We start from the raw sequence: 15,921 nt of genomic DNA on the forward strand, positions 1-15,921 counted from the left end.
GTTCCAAGTGTGGGTTTTTAGGATGGAGTCATATTATGTTTGCATGGCTACTAACCACTTTGGATCCCCTTATGCTTTAACAAAGGTGGTAGGCTATTGATCTTGAGTACCTCTATCATGAGAGAAAAACTCACCAGATTCTCTCAAGCCCTATTTTGCTCCTTTAACCTTCTAGATCTACAAACATCTTGAGGTGCATCCTCTATGGCCAAAGCTTCTGCTGCATCTAAAAGTTACACATGTACCACCTTAGGGAATGGCTTACCTTTTTGTGGCATTTCATGCTCTAGTTCTCTATCTTCAAAATCCATGTCCATAGGGAATGGGGCAGGGCTTCTCTCCATCAAAATGTGAGGAAGCCCATGTTGCATGCTCAAGTTGTGTTCCTTTGGTGATTTCCTTATTGTATGGTGAAGGAATCTCCTCCTCCATCTGACATGGTTGTTCTTTAAATCCCATATCACGACTTGCTATGATCTTGTTTGCTTGAGAGTTATGGAGCTGACTCCATGACATAACCCAAGAATATTTTTGGCTTTTGGCATCGAATTTGGTCCTCTGAGCATCTAGAACATGTACATAACATGCACACCCAAAAACTTTCAAGTGTGCAACTAAAGGTTTCTTGCTTGAGTAGGCCTCTAATGGATAGAGTCATCCCTTTGAGAGCCTTTGTTGTACTCATGTTAAGAATGTACACACGATTTAGGTAGATTCCTACCATTAAGCATACTCCTTGCCATCTCAATAATAGCATGATTATTGCACTCTGTAACACCATTTTGCTATGGAGTGTGAGGGTAGTGAGCTACCGCTTATGCCTCTTTCTTTGTACAAGCCCAAGAATTTATCAAAGATGAATTATTCTCTTTGGTCTCTTCTAAACTACCACAATTTTGTTTATGTCTCAGTTTCAACCAATGCAAGCTATTCCCTGAACTTTTCAAAAGCGTGAGGCTTTTCCTTAGGAAAATACAGCCAAATCTTCCTACTATAATTATCTATCAATGTGAAAAAATAGAAAGAACCTCCAAAACATAGTTGTAGATGCACTGGGTAACTTGCAAGGTTACCCAAATAAAGATTCCCTACATGACTTTATTTTGAAAAACATACATGTTACTGATAAATCAGCATGTCTACTATTTTAATAGTGATGCTAGCAAGAACATTGCTTCTCATTGTCATCATTAGTTTTCCTCCCTTAAGTCTACTCCTTAAGGAGGCACAATCACATGTGAAACAACTCCTCATATCCAGGGAAAGGATTTGGTAAGGTTTTTCTCATTGCTACTACAAATGGTGGGACAATCACTCTTTCAAAAGTCTTGTTTATGCTAGCTTGCATTAAAAAGAACTTACTGTCTTAGTTTTTACCATTGTTAGGGTAGGGTCTAGTGGTTAAATTTATTGAGGCTAGACATACATTGCATGACCAGAGTGATATGGACATCATTATGGTATCCAAAACTCTAATCCATGGGCTTTACAGTTGGAGAGGTATGAGAGATTAGCACATAATGCTAGCACATAATGCATGTTCATAATACATGTTGAGTTTCTTCCAACATTCTATGAGTGGTATGGAGCTATTGTTAAGAATCATGGATATATAGAGAATGCAACAATAGTAGAAGTAATGGAACAAGAGGAGGGCAAAGCATAAATGAATGAACAAGCATAAACAACGTACTTAACATCATTGAGACTCCATAGCTTGAGATAGGACATAAGATGTATAGAAAGCTTCTTGTATTAATTTCTTTTTCAGCAACTCCATAGTTGCCTTATCCTTCTCCTTTATATTGTTGTTTTTAAAAAATTAAGGTCTCCTTACCTTTATATTCCACCAAGGGCTAGGGTTTAGACTAACCCTATATCCCTTTTCCACCCACATGCTCACTTTATTTGGGTGTGTTCACACCTCTTCCCCTCATCCTTAACCTTATACATCATACAAGTTCAAAAATGACCCCTTCTCAACCATAAGATAGAAGACAAGGTAGGTAGCCTTTATACGATAGGCTTTTACAAAAGGGATGAGTTATAGAGCTATGTGGTTCACTCCCAATTCTAGCAAACATGTTTCACTCCTCTCAACAAGAAGAGTTTCTCCTCATTTAAGGAACTTAAATAATTCCTCTCAACCTTAAATAATTCCTCTCCTCATTTACGGAACTTAAATAATTCCTCTCCTCATTTAAGGAACTTAAATAATTCCTCTCCTCATTTAAGGAACTTAAATAATTCCTCTCAACCTTAGTGACATCTTTGGTATAATCTCTTCCAAAATGTCCTATTTCACCACACTTGTTACGTTTTTTCTTTAATGGACATTTCTTAAAGCATTGGGCTTCAACAGCATGCCCCTTCTTCTTGCAAAAAGTACATTTCAAGTGGGAATTGGATGTACCATGTTTCATCAGAAAGACTTGATTCTTTGACGTAGATGTCAATCCACCCTTTCCTTTGACCCTTAAATCTTCTTCATCAATAAGTGCTACAACAATACCTTTAAATGTTGGATTGGGGAGGTGCTTTAATGTGGTCACAAAGCTATTGAACTCTATTGAATGACGTGGGCATCCTCTTCAAGAGCATAGCAATAGCATTATCTTTTTCAACTATGGCATCAATGTTTGTGTTGAGATATTGAGCTCAACTAGTGCTACGACAAATATTGATGACCCGCCTGGGTGATAACTTTGGCATCTACACCACTGGCATGGTTGGTGAGATTATGGGTGATTTGCGGCGGCGGGGCCAGTGGGATGATAGGCTGTGTGACAGCCATTTTGGTGTCTGCTTGTGCAAGATTCCTCCTCAGCCTGAATAACAATTAAGCCTCTACTTCAATCCCTTGTAATCATTCTATGTTTCTAAATACAAGAAAATATTATTTCTCCTTGTTTGACCTGGTGAGATAAAAAAATTATAGAGAGAGGTAAATCAATATTGGGATATTTTTGGATAAATAAATTCTTCAAATATAAAAAAATGTTTCCCTAAAATAAAAAATCAAAATAGATTTTCCAAGGTGCAATTGGAATTAATTAAAAATGATTTAAAAGACCTTAGCCTAAGGGTCAAGATTTTTGAAAATTTTGGATTAAGGTTCCTATGGACCAATAAGATTAAACCAAGTGTTGGGATAAGATAAATCCAAAGAATAAAAGAAAATACCCAAAAATGAGTAAATGCCCACATAAGATGAAGAGTTGACTAAGTACTAGATTTATTAGTTAAAAACTATGTAATATTAATAAAAAATGAGATATTTTGGAGTAATCATTCATTTTTGACACATTGGTATGGAGAAGGGGGCCCTTCAAGGAGGCACCTATTTCACATGTGTGGATGAGTTTTAAACTAAAAAATAATAGGATATTTTTATCTCTCCTCTCTTCTAGATCAAACCAAATAAAAAAGAGAGCCAAACTAGTCCAAAACTTGTCCAAATTCAGCCAAAACTGAAGCTAGAAAATTCTAGAGCTTGGTTGGACTCAATTAGTGGCCTCCCTCACCTATAAATAGACCCTCATTCTTTTGTATTCTCATATGTGAACTAGACTATGTTGGTATTACTCTAAGATAAGCTTATTTTCTATTATCCTCTAAAAATCCTCTATAAATTGAAGAGATTGGAGCTTCTCTCTCTCTTCAATCTTCCTTGGAGACTTCATCAACATACCAAACCAATTGATTGGTTGGGGGCCTCTACTTTGATCAAAGAATCAAGCAATCTAGGAGGTAAAATGTGGTTTATGGTCTTTTTTTCTTTTAATCTCCAAATGTTTCTCTCTTCTCAACCCCTCTCAAACTTGAGAAGCATTCAATTGAACGGCTTTTGAATACAATTGAAGTTCTTTTATGAAATTGTAATGATAAAACACATAAATTTCCATTTATGCTTAAATTATAATGTTTTTAAGCATTTCTCTCTCTCCCCCAAAGAATGGTCATTCCTATGAGCTATTCTATATTCAAATGAAGCTTCTCTTGAATTAATTCTCTAATCTAAAAGTAATTTCTATGCTTGTCAAATTAGAGGCCAAATAAGTGGCTTTTTAATGCTTTTATGCTATTTAATTTATGGAAAAATTAAGAATCAAGTCCATAATTATATATTGATCCAATTAATGGTTATTCTAATCATAGGGATATTACTAAACTTTATGCTTTCAAATTATTGAGATTTATCAGAGCAGCGGAGCTATGGCAAAATTTTTAAAAAATTAACACATAAATTATTTTCATTCATAATATGAAAAGAGGACTTCCTACCATATTCTAGGATTAATCATCCTAGATTAATTGAATTATTCTCATTATAATCATGAAAAATTTGATTTTTATGTTTATGCATAAATAGTTAATTAGAAAAAAGAGAAATTTCTAGAAATCCATTTTTATGTTAAAAGAGTAATCCCCATGACAATGGAAATCCATGTATTCCAATGAAGTAAGAGAAAATTTATGATGCTAAAATAATGTATATTTTATTTAAAAATTAAAGAAGGATTCTAGTTAAATTTATCTTTTTGTATAGATAAGTTTAAATGATGAAAGAGGAATTTCCACCATATTGGAATTCAAATATTTAAATGAGAAAAGTGTAATTCCTAGTGTAAAGGAATTAATGGAGATTTTTATTTAAATTTTAAGAGAAGAATTAGTTAAATTTATCTTTTTGCATAGATAAGTTTAAATTATGAAAGAGGAGTTCCCACTATATTGGAATTCAAATATTTAAATGAGGAAAGTGTAGTTCCTAGTGTAAAGGAATTAATGGAGATTTTTATTTAAATTTTAAGAGAAAATTTAGTTAAATTTATCTTTTGCATAGATAAGTTTAAATGATGAAAGATGAATTCCCACCATATTGGAATTCAAATATTTAAATGAGAAAAGTGGAATTTTCAGCTTAATGGAATTAATGGATATTTTTATGTAAATTTTAAGAAGAATTTTAGATAGATTTAATTTATGGTAAAAGAGGAATTCCCATGATAATTGAATTGCACTCATTAAATGCGAAAAAGAGGGATTTTAAGTTTATTTAAAAAAAAGGTATTGGTATTTAGTTAAAAGAAGAAATTTTATGATATTTAAGAAAAGAGGGATTTGAATTAAATCTTAGTGTCAAAAGATGAATTTCCACTATAATTCTACCTAATGAATTAAGGTCGAGAAATTATGTGGCATAAAGAATATCTTTGGATATTTTAATTGGTAAAATCACTAAATGTATATTTACCCAAAACTAGATGTTTATCTGAAGGGAATCCTTATAGAACTAAACCGAATGAATTTGGTTAGACTACGAGAGGGACGGACATTAAACCTACTCGTCTATCTCTCGATCTGAATTAAGTAAAAACTTCGTGAGACCAATTCCAATTCTAATCACAAAGAATAGACTAGCGGAACCAAACTAGTTTTTCTTGACCGAACTCACCAAGAATCTAGTTGGACAATCAGACTTAATGATGGGTAGATTACCCTGATGAGAGATCAAGGATCCTCATTATGAAACTAGGAATTATGGAAAAAGGGTTTTTGGAATCAATCTCAAAGTGGAATTTTACTTGCATTAGAACCTGTGTTTTTCATTCAAAGGATTGTTTTATGCCAGAATGCTGGAGGAAGCATTTGGTTTATGTTTTTCTAAGAGGAGGTTCATTGGAACAGCTGCTGCTGGCGAGGAGTCGTCAAGGGACATCGCTCTCGACAAAGCCTGCCGAGGTCTTGACCAGCCTCAGTACGGTTAAAATGGTGCGCTTCTGGTACAATGGGCGAGGACCGACGAAGCGGTCCTTGAGTGAAGTCCTAGGACACCTAAGGAGGATCCTAGAGGGTTTTGACCAGGCGATGCACGGGCTTGTAGTTGCTAGGACACCCATGCGTACGTAGAGGAAGATTTTGGATGGACTAAAAGGAAAGATTTTTGGGAACCAAATTTTGATAATGATAAAAAATATTATGATTTCTATTGAAGGATTGTTTTAAAGCCAGTCGAATCTGTTATAAATGGTAATTTCATATTGGGTGTGTACGTGGTATGTCTACCTTAATTTTTGCATGAATTGCTAGGGGGCTTGGGAACTCTTTTCCTCAGTACTCGGGCAAAAACACAACCAAATCTTTATAAAGGAATCCCACCAATACAGTGGTTGAGTGGTTGGCTAAACCCATGGGCCAGATGGGGTAGGCTGGATCGGAGGATTCTTGAGAAACAACTAGATTCGATTAGTTACGTTAATTAGTTTAAATCTTGAGAAGACCTTGTTTTGTGGAAAGGGATCAGCGACTGTGCCTCGTAAATGAGGAAAAAAGCGATGATTCCATGGACCAAGTGCAAGTCTCTTCTTGATCTGACTATGTGACTTCAGGTTCGGTCAGATCAGTTTAACTAGTTAAGACTTTGACTTGTTAGAGTAATTCCTATGTTAGAAGATTTTTCCCATGGCGGAATCGCCCGTGCCTTCCGAGCGAGGGGAGTCTTCCGGGCCCCCGGTCTCGGAGGGACCGCTCGGGCTAGCATCTCGTCCCGAGACATTCGTAGGCAAGGCCCTGAGTGTGGATCCCCGCCCCGTGCGGGAGGCCGATGCCGCTTTCGCCCCGCGGCGGCGGGCAGGTGCACCGCGGAGGGGGCAGGGACCTCACAGTTTGCAAGTTATTTGATTGCTGCAATAGGAAAACATGTCTGATGGAATTAATTATATTTTTAGCAAGAAGTGGAATAAGAATAACTTCCATGCCTGGAAGTTCAAAATGACCAATTTCCTAATGGGTAAAGGATTTTGGGATTTTGTAAAAGGAGACAATGAGGAGCCTCCAGAGTTATTGAGGAGAATGCCACTCCTGCAGATATAAAGGCATTCAAGGATTGGAATCAGAGTGCAAGAAAAGTCATGTACTGGTTTTCAATTAGTGTCAGCAACACTATGATAGGACACATATAGGATGCAAAAACTCCAGCAGTTTGCATGGCAGAATCTGGTTCAGATGTTCCAGACTAACACAAAGGCAAGGAAGTTGTAGTTGAAGCAAGAGTTGCATACTGTGGAAAAGAAAAGCATGTCCATCAATGAATATGCCGCCTTAAAGATCAAGGGCATTGTTGAATCCCTTGGGTCTATCAATGTATCAATGGAGGATGATGATTTGGTGAGTGTCTGTCTGAATGGGCTTGGCAAAGAGTACAAGCCATTCAAGACCTCCATTGCAATTAGGGAGAATATTCCCAACTTTTGGGACTTGATATCTATGTTGATCATAGAAGAAAAGGCTTTAGGTGAGGATTCTTCTTCACAAAGCAAGAACACATTGGAACAGGCCTTCTACTCTAATTCAGGTAGAGGCCATGGTTGAGGCCAAGGTGGTGGCTGACAAGGAAATCAGAATTCTGGACAACAACAATCCAATGATTCACAACAGCAATCATACACAGGTGGAAGAGGCCAGTCTAGAGGCAGGGGCAACCAAAAAGGCCGAGGTGGTTGGCAAAGAAATCAAAATGCAAATAGCATAGAGTGCTATTATTGTGGCAAACCAAGACACATGGCAAAGGACTGCTACAAAAAGTAGAATGACATTAAAAGTGGGAAGTTGCAACAAGGCAACTATGCATCATCTAGCAAACATGGAGGTGATGATTGACAGAAGAAAGCAGCTATTTGTGATGCAACATATGCTTAGTTCCATAACAGGAGATGTGTCAGGATCTCAAGATATATGGTATGTGGACTTTGGCACCTCTAGCCACACGACCACTCACACTGAGTGGTTCAGAGATATGCAGAAAATAGAAAAACCTGGTTATGTAGAAACAGGTGATGATACTGCGCATCCGTGAGGTTTAATCCTCAAGGATGTTTTGTGGAAGACTTAAAAAATAAGTGTCACTTAGTTGCAAAGGGTAACAGAAATGGCAGGATGTTTACTTTGGATGTGAACATGCCTAAGATAAAGGCAGCCATGTTTGCGCATGGAACAGGTGTCATTTGCAGATATTGACATATGGCACAAGCGCATTGGTCATGTGAATGTACAGCGAGACCGAAGTCTATGCAGGCCCAAAATATTGTTGCAGGTTTGCCAAAGTTTTAAGGTTGATGGTATGCATAAGGTATGTGAAGCATGCCAACTTGGTAAACAGGCCAAAAATGCTTTCCCACATGAAAAGCATGTCAGTGCAAGGCCATTGGATGTCATACATTCAGATGTATAGGGACCAACCAAGACTGCCAACAATTGCAGGTTACAAGTACTATGTTACATTCATTGATGACCACACTACGAAAGTGTGGGTTTATTTCATAAAGGAGAAAAGTGAGGTGTTTACTCACTTTCAGAGATTTAAAGCCTCGGTCGAGAAGGAAAAAGGCATGCAAATAAAATGCCTAAGATCATATGGTGGGGGATAAATTCTCCAATGAGTTTAGCAATTTTCTCAGAAAGCAAGGAATCAAAAGGCAGTTTACATGCAGGTACACTCCACATCAGAATCGTGTTGCAGAAAGAAAAAACAGGCACATTGCAGAGGTGGCATGTGCCTTGATGGTTGAAGAGAATATGCCAAATTACTTTTGGGCAAAAGCAGTAGCAATTGCTGTGTACATTATGAACAACAGGACACTCACTCTGTAGCTGTTCATGGTATGACTCCTGAACATAAGTTTACAGGCATAAGACCAGATGTGTCTCACTTGAAAGTGTTTGGGTGTATCGCATATTTACATGTTCTTGATGAAGTGAGAACAAAGTTGGATCCAAAGGCAGAGAAATGCATCTTCATTGGTTATGCTATGGAGCAAAAAGGTTATAATGTTATAACCCTACCACTCATGAGATGCGAGTAAGCAGAGATGTGTCTTCAATGAGATGAGTAGCTGGTATGCACCAGTAGTGAAGGCAACAAAAGATGCAGATGTAAGAAGTGCTATTGTTGCACCACATGTAGAGCAGCAATCATAGGTGTTGAGTGGAGGAGTCCTTGAGAAATGGATCCAATGTTAGCCCATGGTCAGGCAGGTTGAGGAATGATGCAGGTACACATGTATCATGGAAAGGGAAGGAAAAGGTAGATCAACCTTCTGTGCCTGATCTGTCAATAGCAAGTCACTCATATGTGGATGGTGACTCTAGTGGCTCTGAGCAGAGCCTTGATGAGGAGCTTGGCATTCTGTCTATGGTTACTCCTGGTGTAAGGAGAACCAGGGCTATTTTGAGGACACCTGGCAATGATCCAGGTGTACGCAAGTCTACGAGGGTTAGATACCCTATTGACAGGTTGAGATATGATGAATATATATCCCATCATTATGCTTACATGGTAAAAGAAATACAGGAGGTTGAGCCCACTTTCTTTGAGCAGGCAATTGGAAATAAGAAATGGGAAGATACCATGGATGTGGAGATGGCAGCATTGGATGCAAATGCAACATGGGAGTTAGTGACTTTGCCTAAGGAAAAGAAGGCAATTAGATGTAAGTGGGTGTATAAAGTCAAGCACAATGTTGATGGTTTAGTGAGTAGGTACAAGGCAAGATTGGTTGCCAAGGGCTATGCGCAAATGTCCCCACCGCGCAACGAATTCAGGGGTGCTAGCAGCGGAAGTAGCACTTCTTGCATGGGACAGGTCCCACACTCGGGGCCTCGCCCACCACGGATATCCGGACAAGAGACTAATCCATCGGTTCTTCCAAAACCAAACCTGGAAAACCTTCCCTTGCCCAAAAACCACGGGTAATTCCTCCAGGATAACTTTTCTCTAACGTAGTCAAAAGCCTTAACTAACTGAACTGATCTGACCGAACCCATAAGTCCCATAGTTAGATCAGGGAAAAGATTATACTTGGATCATAGAGACCAACGCTTTTTTCCTCATTGAAAGACACAGTCATTGATTCTTTTCCATAGAACAATTTTTGTCCGGGATTTACTTCATCTATCGAACTAGAACAGAATTGAGTCTCAATTTAGAGATCCATCAATCCAGCCTACCCCATCCAGTCCCATGGGTTAGCCAACCGCCCAACCAGTGTAGTGATGGGATCCAATTCAGAATTTGGTTAGGTTGTCCATGGTACCAGGGAAAAGAGTTCCCAGGCCCCCTAGCTGGATATTCATGCAAACTTAAAACTAGTCACACCACTTACACACCCAATATGAAATTGCCTTTTTCACAGATTCAACAGTCTTTAAAACAATCATTTAATGAAACCATAATGTCACTGATCATAATCCTCTAATTATCCAGTTGAATCCTTATTTCCAAACATTTCTTCATCGGTGTACCTATGGCATCATTGGCAACCGGAACGCTCACCCCCTGTCTACTCAGGGGCCTTTTCGATAGTTCCTAGCTCATAGTAACCGGCAAGTATTCACTTTAACAAAAATGGAGTCTCCGTTGAAGATCAGCAAGATCAACCAACAGATCCATATAAAATAGCCATGGACTCATCCATTGAGGACCAGCAAGGTCAATCAACCAGATCCATGCCTGAATTCAGAAAACAACTCTTACTCCTTGCTCCAATACCTTCCCCGATGTACGTGTGGGTATCTTCGGTGACCCAGAGCCCGAGCACCGTATGGTCAACACCCTCTAGGATCCTTCGTAGGTCACCTAGCGCTTAACTCCGCTTCCTTGGTCCCTCATCCACTGTACCGAAAGCTCACCATTTAAATCAAACCGAGGCTGGTCAAGACCTCGGCCGACCTTGCTACGCGAGACGTCCTTCGTTGACTCTCCATCGGCAATTGCAACTTTAACAGATAGGTCTCCACGACCTCATTCACAAGACGGTCAAAATGCTTTCCCAACATTCTTGACATAAAACAGTCATTTAAAAATAGATTTCACATACAAATACAGTTCCAATAATATTTCCATCTTTTCTCATCACTCCACATCCTCACATTAGTCCCCATCCTTTCTCATATTCCCACAATTTTTTTTCTTCATCGATCCCTATCACATTACATCATTCCACATCAAATCACATCCAAACGCATCATCCACACATCAATCCACATCATCCATACATCCATCCACATCAATCCACATCATCTATACATCCATCCACATCAATCCACATTATCCACACATCCATCCACATCTTCCATAAATCCATCCACATCAATCCACACGTCAATCCACATCATCCATACATCAATCCACATTATCCACACATCAATCCACATCATCCATACATCCATTCACATCAATCCACATTATCCACACATCCACATCATTCATACATCCATTCACGTCAATCCACATTATCCACACATCAATCCACATCATCCATACATCCATTCACATCAATCCACATTATCCACACATCAATCCACATCATCCATACATACATCCACATCATCCACATCAATCCACATCAATCCACATCATCCATACATCCATCCACATCAATCCACATTATCCACACATCCATCCACATCTTCCATACATCCATCCACATCAATCCACATGTCAATCCACATCTTCCATACATCCATCCACATCAATCCACATTATCCACACATCAATCCACATCATCCATACATCCATTCACGTCAATCCACATTATCCACACATCAACCCACATTATCCATACATCCATCCACATCATCCACATCAATCCACATCATCCATACATCGATTTACATCACATCTATTTACCTCTCGTTCTCATTCTCATCACATCCATTCTCTATTCATTCTTATCACATCCATTCTCTATTCATTCTCATCTATCTGATTCATATCACATCTTATCACATCTATTTATATAATGTAAGAGAATTCTTATTTTTGATATAAAGATTCTTTACTCATCTATTTATGCATAAGAACAACTTCAATGGGAAATAACACTTTTATAAAAATCCCTTTATGCATAAATTCAATTTTAAGGAGAATAACACTTTCAAAATAAAAATAAATATTTTATGCATCTTTCTATGCATAAATTTAATTTTAATGAGAATAACTCTTTTGAAATAAAAATAAATTTCTTTATGCATCTTTCTATGCATAAGATCAAAATTGATGAGAATAACTCTTTTGATATAAAAAAAAAATTTCTTTATGCATCTTTCTATGCATAAAATAAAAATTGATAAGAATAACTCTTTTGAAATAAATTTTTTTTAATGCATCTTTCTATGCATAAAATCAAAATTGATGAAAGTAATTCTTTTCAAATAAAAATAAATTTCTTTATGCATCTTTCTATGCATAAAATCAAAATTAATGAAAATAACTCTTTTGAAATAAAAATAAATTTTTTTATGCATCTTTCTATGCATAAAATCAAAATTAATGAGAATAACTCTTTTTAAAAAAAATTTCTTAATGCATCTTTCTATGCATAAAATCAAAATTTGATGAATGTATCGCTTCTATAATTAAAAAAATTCTTTTATGCATCTATTTATCCATAAATTCCATTTTAATATAAGTAATATTTTTTTAATAAAAAATTTCTTTTATGCATCTATTTATGAATAAAAATCAATTTTGATGAAAGTAACACTTTTATAATCAAAATATTCCCAATATGCATCTTTCTATGCATAGAAATTAATTCTAATGAGAATAACACTTTTATTAATAAAAATATTAATAATATTTATTTTTCTATGCATAGAATAAAAATTACACTTTTAGAATACACAAGCGGTGGGGATTACTCTTTTTGAATAATAAAAAGATAAAACTTAATTCACCAAATTTAAGAAAATTTTACCATAACCTCCTTTGTATGGATGACCATTTTTTAAAATTTTCACTCTAAAATTTACTAGAAATTATCCAAGATGATTTAAATCATTCTAATCTAATCAATTTTCACTTTATTAAGAGTAAACAATATGAAAAGTTTAATTCCATCAATTTGATTACACATCTAGGATAAAGAAAGGCTGAATTCAATAATGAAGAGAAGGGGGAAAGCCTTTCCAGCAAGGCATAACATCCATTTTCATTTTAAAGAAAGCAAAAATCAGAAAACCATGAAATAGAATAAGAAAAAGTAGAATTTCTAACTTACTAGGAGTTTTGTGAGCTTTCCTTTGGCTTGATGGTTTGAGCGATCTACTCTTGTTCGCAACAAGATTGGCCACCAATTCTTTTGAAGAGGAAATGGTAAAAAAAAAATGAATTATCAATGAATTCAGTGTTTTTTGGCTCTAGGGAGGAGTAGAGTAACAGTGCACAAAACACTATTAACCATTTACAAAGGGGGAGGCTTAATTTATAGGAAAAAGTGAGCCTCTAACCAAGCAAATTGATTCTAGAATTTTCCAGATTGATTTGGTCAATTTTTGACCATTTTTAGGTCAGTTTTGCTTACTTTTTGGATCTAGTTGAAGCAGGAGAGATGAAAATATCTCATTATTTGTGAGTTTAAAACTCAACCACATATGTGAAATAGGCACCTCCTTCATGAGGGAATTCCCCACACTGAGGTGTCAAAAAATGCATCATTTCTTCTAAATATCTCTTCTTTTTTAACTAATAACCTTGTCCTTAGTCAACTCTTCATCTTATCTCCTCCATTTATCTCCTCCCTAGATTTGGATTAATCTAATTGGTCCATAGGAACCTTAATTCAAAAATTTTAAAAATCTGGACCCTTAGGCTACCTGATTTCAATTTATTCCAATTGCACATTGGAAATTTCTTTTTGAATATCTGTTTCAAGGGAAACCATTTCAGACACTAGGAGGATTTTTATATCCAAAAATATCTCAATTTTGAATTACCTCCCTCTAGACATTTTCTCTCTCTAGGCCAAAACAGGGTAAAACAGGATCTTTCTTTTATTTCAGAGAAGGGAATAATTATAAGATCAGAAGGGGAGGTTCTTACACCTGCACACCTCAAAAGCTAGAGGGAGGAATCTTACATCCTACCCCACTAAAAAAACGTGAGATGTCCTCATCTCTCAAAATTAGAGGAGCTCTTTTCCTTAAGATCCAACTGATTCTGGGGTTCCTTATAGTCTGGTAAACCCAATAGAATCCTGGGATAAAGATCCCTTATATAAAACTCATCATCAGTTAATAATTCACTCAATCGTAACATTCAATCCTTATCACAATAATTGTCCATTAGACCGAAATTTCTATTTGAACAGTTCTTCATGGAAATTTTCAATTATACAGATTTTTAATTTGACATCCCTTAACTTGATCCACCGGGTCAAGTGTTAACAGCAGCAATCTGCTAGCACAATCCACTAATCTCATAGTGATTTGCTGCAGTCATTAATGTCATTCCAGCTAACGAACATCATCACAGGGACTCGTCCCATTCATCCTCATTGCGGTTTTGCTTAGTTTATTACATTTCAACCAAAATTCACGAATCTTCATTTTTCAATCAAAATCCAAATCAACTCATCAGTTCTCAACCTGAATTTAAAATCATATCAACCACATTCGAATTCATCGTCTGGATAGTATTAATGCTTATAATTTCAAGTCTTAGATTTACTCGTATATACTGCCAGTAAAGAGCTGCAGTTATACCCTCGGTATATACGGGTAGTCACAGTCCTTGGAACTATAAGGTAAATACCATCATGTCTAGGCCTCAAGCAAGTCAGGGATTCCATACAATTGCAGTACTTCTATTACAACATTTTACTGCTTCTTCATAAATTTTTGACATTTTTGGCTTCTCGGTTGATCCTCATTAGCCAATTTGCTCTGATACCAGCTGTGAGGTCCCTATCCCCACCTCGCAAACAAATTCAAGGGTGCTAGCAGTGGAAGTAGCACTTCTTGTGCGGGGTAGGGTCCCACAATCGGGGCCTCGCCCCACGGATATCCGGACAAGAGACTAATCCATCAGTTCCTCCAAAACCGAACCTAGAAAAAGTTTCCTTGCCGAAAAGCACGGGCGATTCCTCCAGGATAACTTTTCTCTAACGTAGTCAAAAGCCTTAACTAACTGAACTGATCTGACCGAACCCGTAAGTCCCATAGTTAGATCAAGGAAAAGATTGTACTTGGATCATAGAGACCAACGCTTTTTTCCTCATCATTGAGAGGCACAGCCGTTGATTCTTTTCCATAGAACAATTTTTTTTCCGGGATTTACTTCATCTATCAAACTAGAACAGAATTGAGTCTCAATTTAGGGATCCATCAGTCTAGCCTGACCCCATCCAGTCCCATGAGTTAACCAACCTCCCAACCACTTTAGTGATGGGATCCAATTAAGAATTTGGTTAGGTTGTCCTTCTATGCATAAGATCAAAATTGATGAGAATAACTCGTTTGAAATAAAAATAAATTTCTTTGTGCATATTTCTATGCATAAAATCAAAATTGATGAGAGTAACTCTTTTGAAATAAAAATAAATTTCTTTATGCATCTTTCTATGCATAAAATCAAAATTGATGAGAATAACTCTTTTGAAATGTCTTTATGCATCTTTCTATGCATAAAATCAAAATTGATGAGAATAACTCTTTTGAAATAAAAATAAATTTCTTTATGCATCTTTCTATGCATAAAATCAAAATTGATGAGAATAACTCTTTTGAAATAAAAATAAATGTCTTTATGCATCTTTCTATGCATAAAATCAAAATTTGATGAAAGTAACACTTTTATAATTAAAAAAATTCTTTTATGCATCTATTTATGCATAAATTCAATTTTAATGAAAGTAACACTTTTATAATAAAAAATTTCTTTTATGCATAAAAATCAATTTTGATGAAAGTAGCACTTTTATAATTAAAATATTTCCAATATGCATCTTTCTATATGCATAGAATCTAATTCTAATGAAAATAACACTTTTATAATAAAAATATTTATAATATGCATTTTTCTATGCTAGAATAAAAATAACACTTCTAGAATACACAAGCGGTGGGGATTAATCTTTTTGA

Source organism: Cibotium barometz, chromosome 19 (genome assembly GCF_041138505.1).
Source record: "Cibotium barometz isolate CiBa-2024 chromosome 19, ASM4113850v1, whole genome shotgun sequence".
Lineage (NCBI taxonomy): Eukaryota > Viridiplantae > Streptophyta > Polypodiopsida > Cyatheales > Cibotiaceae > Cibotium > Cibotium barometz.